Raw genomic sequence first — 6,064 nt, 5'->3', positions numbered from 1 at the left:
AGGTTATGGGGCAGTTCAGGAGAGTGATGTGGAGTGGAAAACCCGAATGTTACTAGACAGCAGGGGGGAGGAAGTGCTGGTACCTCAGGCAGCCACACTATTGCCACAGGACATTGCTCAATACCACAGACTCATTTTACCTGTTGCTTTACCAGCACTTTTACCCTACAAAAACCCCTGGGGTTTCTACAACACTTACTCTCTTACAAAATTTGTGCTGCCTGTGCATATGATATAGTCGTGCCAAGTACTGGTCAGGATTATCTTTTTTTTTTTTTTTTTTTTTTGTGGTGCTTGAGGAGAGGAGACCTGGATGGGACAGGCACGAGAAGATCTTAATGTTGTAGACCAGGGTAAACAATGCATCCTGATCTAATTAGTTATATATCCTCTTGGGGTTTGGTTTTGTTTTAATAGCGTCTCACAAGGGGGTTTTATTTAGCTAAGGATAACACAAACCTTCGAAAAAAATCTTGCGGAGCAGAAGGTGTCACCCTCCTCCTTGGACAGCTATTGAACATGGAGGTCACGGGACAAATTTTGTTTTCCAGGCCACTTTCCTCCCCCTTTCCTCTGCAAGCAAATAATAGTTTTACAACCCCCCACTCCTGATGTGCTTTCATGGGCACATTACAAAGTAAAGACAGAGTTTCTCTGTCTTTACTAATATAAAGTAGAAGAGATTAACAGGTATTTAAAATCCCTGACCATTTTTATCTGGTGCTTACTCCACCCCCATGTTGCCCAAAGAGCTTCTCTGTATTTGTTTGTTTAACCAGCAGTTTGAAATGCTCTTTGTTTCCAAAGTGTGTCCCGAGGAAATAGACTGTTAAACAAGATTGATACCAATTGATCCACAGATAGATATTCACATTGATGAATTTTCTCCTTTTACACTTGATGTGCTCAGTATAACCAGCAGATTTTCAGTTATTACACATAAAGGCACCAACCCACACCAACAAATTTATTGAAACACGCTGGTTTATGTATCAAGCTGGGAGACTGACAGCCCAGTACAGTAGATCCATACTTAAAATAGACAACTCACGTGGAGCATTTGTACTGAATTTAAAGGAATATATTACATGAAATCAATGGAAGTTTTGGTATTGATTTCAGAGGGCTGGGATTCCACTCGGCACAGCTCTAACACACTGAAAAAAATACAATACATGGAAAGCATTACTTTAAAATAAAAATTAAAAAGCTGCTGTATTTAAGGCTGGAATAACAGTGAAAGTAGGAGAAAGAGCACAACCAACTGAAAGATACAGGGAGGAAGAGGGGGAATGTGACCAAAGGAAAGCTGTCCTGATTATATTTTTCTGGGAAGGTGTTCCCAGCCTGTGGTGGTTATAAATAGGCTGCACTGGATGATTACATCATATGCAAAAGGCAAGTTGCTTGGCTTTAGCACGATCATATGGATTAGCATGATTACAGCTCCTGGATTTGAAAACTAGCAGGCTTCCTTTTTGGGCTTGACACTTATTTATTTTTTTAAGAAAAGTCCAGAGGAACAATCTTCTACCACCAACAGAGCTGAGGCATCATTCTTGATAGGCATGTTTCCAAGAGCAGCCACCCCACCTCGGGGGTGATAACAGGGAGCTTTTTTAACGCCCTGTGTTATGAGCACGTGGAACTCATTGCCACAAGAAACTGTTGCCAGCGGCAGGAACCACAGCTCTGCCCAGCCCGGGAAATTCCTGTCCTCAGGAATGTCACTGCAAAATGGCCATGACTATGGAAAAACCTGATAAGCGTGTTTGTTGGGATATATATATATAGTATATACATATATATTGTATATGTATATATGTTGTGTATATATATATATGTGTGTGTGTCCCTATACACACACTTACTAACTCCCACCAAGGTAAAGAACATTGTTTTAAATTCTGCAATGTCCTGCTCTGAACAGCCCAGAGTTATTGCTGGGAAGAATACTCAAGTTTATAACTTAGTTAATAATTATTTTTTTTCTATATTCAGTATCTAAACATAACTAAAATTGCCTTTTTCTAAGTTGCACTGTGTATTATCTACAGCTATATAAATAAAAATGCTCTTTCTTAAGTTGCACTTTGTATAATGTACATCTTTATAACTTGGAGCACAGGAAAAAAATCTTACTATAATTTGAGGCCCAGCAGTTCACTTTGCTTCTGTATTCTTTCCCCTGTTCCTTACTGCAGCTCATTGCAAGATGAATCTCCCAGTGTAGGCTCCCAGGGCTTATCTCCACTGCCTGGAAGACAACTTGAAGGTTCCCTGTTGGAACATGTTTAGAAAGCTCCAAGTTTGCTGATATGAAGTTGACCATAGCTCTGTAGTCAATGTAAATCAGAGTAATTAACGTTCTTTGTTGGGCCAGTTAATCAAGAGTTAGTGCAGAGACCCAGACATTCAAATTGAGAAGCAGTTAATAAGTGTGTTGAATTGCACGTTGGTGAGTGCTCTGACTCCTCCAGACTATAGCTGAATCTAAAGTCAGGAGACATTCTCTTTAAACAGTTCTTATACCTTTATAACTGTGATAATGAAGGGATTTATTTTTTCCTCCTTTATAAGAAAATACATTTTTCCTTGGTCCATCCATCCATCGTTCCTTTTTGAAGCTGCTGACAGCTTCAGTCAAACCTGATCATGGGGGAGTAGTTCTGAAGACATGAGTTTATGCAAATTGTGGGACCACCAGCATCTGGAGAGAGAAGGAAGATCCAAATTAATACAATCATTGGAAGAAAGAGTTATAGTTCAAACCTTCCCCACATGGCAGCCAGCAAGGCAGAGAGCACAGAGGAACTGCTGGCCCATCAGCCACTGTCCCTCCAGATATAGGACTGAGAAGGGGAAACATCAAAGAGTGGGAGAATGATGGAGCATAAACCTTCAGGAAACAGGTTTGTTCACCTTCAGCTTGGGAAACACCTCCCTTCTTGACCCAGTGATGCTTTTAGTCCAGCTGTAATTAATGTAGCCACAACATCGCTGAAGTACCTTCCATGTGGGAATTGTTAATGCAAACACAACTGCAATCAGCAGAGCAATAGTCCTACTTTATACAGATATTAGCAGGCCAATATAGTTACAGGGTACACCTGTTCTTTAGTAAGTTTCAGGTTAAAGTTAGAAACTCTCCTGAACTTGCTTCTGGGTTTGGGGGCTGTATTTTTTATTTTCTTTATTTTTTTTTTCTTTAGTTATTGTGCTAAAATCTTTGACACCAGTTCTTTTAAACAGCAAGGCATATTTAAAGAAATATTATTTTAATAATTTTAGTAGTTTTTAATATTTTTATAATATTTAAAACATGACAGATAGACACTGCATTCCCTTGGACACGCTGACCTAAATATTTAAAAGCAGAAATACTAAGTAAACAGGTAATGAAAAGCTGCAACTAAGTTATCAACAGAGCTTCATATTTTCCTCCTGTCATTAAATGGTGTCCATGTAACAGCATCACAGAACTATTTCCATGTTAATTGTGAGCAGCTGTTTATACTCGGTTGGAACTCTGTGATAGCAGCAAGTCCTTTTGCTTTAGGGGTTGTGACTGCAATAGTCTCTCTGTTCCCTCCAGCTCCCTTAGCTGGGATTGACGGGAAGGGATTGCATTATTTTGCATTATTATGTTTTAGGAATAATATTTACACATTGATGATGAGACTGAAGGAAGAGTTCCGAGGTGGCGAGATTTTCACAGTATGGAAAGGAGAAGGAGAAAGAGACAAGGTGGAGATGTCAGGAGTAGAAGATTGTTACCCTCCCTCTTTAAACCCAGTCGCTGGTACTTGGGCTGCCAATTTGAAGGGTTTATAAACACCACGGAAATAGCACCGCCTCCCTAATGGACAGCTGATTCCCAAGGGTTCTGGGGTGTTACATCCAAAGATACATCTGACAGAAGATGGAGGAAGCAACTTCCTTTCAAAACCTCAACTCTCCCACAATAACATAGGAATTGTAACTTTTTGAAAGAACCACCGACTGGCTCCGGCCAGGAGGAATGAGAGGCATGTGGGCTGGGCAGGCAAACAAACAAATCTCTGGGTGTTTGTTAAAATGCCCAAGCGTTTCTTCAACACAAGAGTAAACAAATCAGCTCTATTTCTCACAGCATGAGACGTGTCCCCCTGTAATATCTTGTATTAAGTGTCAGACGCAATCCGGAGAATGAGAGATCCAGCTCTCCCCAAGAATACAAACCATTCTAAGGAATGGATTACCTGCGTGTTCAGTGAAGAGCATTCCCCCTCCTCTGCAATATTTGTTCAATTTCAAACACTTACTTGCTTCTGAATAAACCTAAGATCAGAGGTAGGTGTAACTTGTCTTTGTCGCGCTGTCTTCATTGAATTTCATGGCCCAACGATACATCACAGATAGTAACAGGAATCCTGTGAGATCGTTTCCTTCCAGACAAGGTACACAAACCCTTTTTTTTAGCACTAAGCTGTAACGGAGCCTTTGGAGATGTCTAATTATTATCCCTTTTTGCAGGGGGGATGTAGGGCTAGCAGTGGTGTGAGGGGCCTGGAATGGTAAATTCCCTTCATGGGTAGGAAGTAGGCTGATGGGTTTGGATTATAAGACTTTTTTTTTTTTTCCCCTCAGTGAATATCAAACAATGTCTGACTGTGATAGTGAAGTATTGAATTAGATGACAATACTAAATACAACTTAGTAGGTAACAAATGAGCACAACCTCCCTGTGTATCGTCATCATCTCAGATAACCACGACTGAATTGCAAGCAGTGTTGTTCATAATCCATTTGTTGTTACACTGAGCCACTGTCTTATCCTAAAAGGCAGCTCATGAAAGGCACGTGGAGGACATTACCTGTCCTAGCAAAGGATTGAGTTTGGTTCCTAAAGGTCTGTGTTCCCAGGTCCGTGTTCCTGGTGCTTGCAAAGAAAATCTGTGATCGTCTGTGTGGAGATGGCTTGAAACAGCAACTCGGGGAGAGAATTATGAATTTCCTTGTTCCTGTCAGTGAAGTACCAAGACCGAAACTGAATTATTTTCAGATGTCAAAATACCACTTAGCAGGGGGTTTTTACTTAGTAAAATTAGCTTTCATTTTCTGCTTTCATGACTATGATTCATAAGATTTTTTTTCTAATGTGGTAGACCTAATTCCATTTCTTCTGCTACAGCAATTTTTCCAATTACTTTTATCAGTTACACCCCAGTCCTAAATGTGGCCAGTTTCCATGTGGGTGAATTTGGCTCATGCCACGCTTCGTGAAAGACTGACAACCAATTGTTAGTAGAGGTTATTCAGAGCATTAGCAGGTTTTGGAGGTGCCATCTGGTCTTTGATAACTCACCTTTTAGTAAAAAAATAAAAATTGTCGACGACTGAAAAATCCCCAAGTCCCCTGTCTTCACCTGTTATGGTTGGAAGTCAATGGGAAAAAAATGAAACCAAAACACTGACACTTGAATAGAAGTCAGCACAAAATTGTCCAAATAAGACCCTGAAAGAAATAAGGACAAAAATGTGAACGATTAAAGGGATTTTTGTCTGTGTTTTCACAGAGGTACTGAAGTGCCACAGCAGAGTGAACCCACTGAAGTTAAGATTACACTTCTGATATTATTTGATATCTCTACTTAGATTGAACAACTGAAAAGTTGCATTTGAATTTGTTTTGCACGATAAGATTCATCTCCAAACATTCAAATTACAGGTATAATGCTATAAATCCCAGGGTGTTTATTCCTTCTGGATGCTGTATCTCCATGTACCTTATTACTGTATTTAAGAGAATGCACAAGCCTTTCTAAGTAAGTCAGATCATAAAATTAGGGCCAAACTGGGGAAAACTGACCTTTTTTGCAAGGTGTCCCTGCTTCAGACACCACTTTCAGCAAGAGACAATACTGCTACTCAATTTTCTCTTCAAACAAAGGAAACGATTGTTGAGTGTTAGTTCATACATTGTCTCCCAAAATGCTTCAAACAGACTTTAGTCTTCATCAAGGCAGCTTAAGTACATCCCTTAAAACTGAAAAGGGGAGCCTGGAACTGGTGAGTAAATACA

Source organism: Myiozetetes cayanensis, unplaced genomic scaffold (assembly GCF_022539395.1).
Source record: "Myiozetetes cayanensis isolate MyiCay16 unplaced genomic scaffold, myiCay2020 scf19, whole genome shotgun sequence".
Lineage (NCBI taxonomy): Eukaryota > Metazoa > Chordata > Aves > Passeriformes > Tyrannidae > Myiozetetes > Myiozetetes cayanensis.
The sequence above is the reverse complement of the archived record's forward strand: the minus strand, read 5'-3'. Positions refer to the sequence as shown.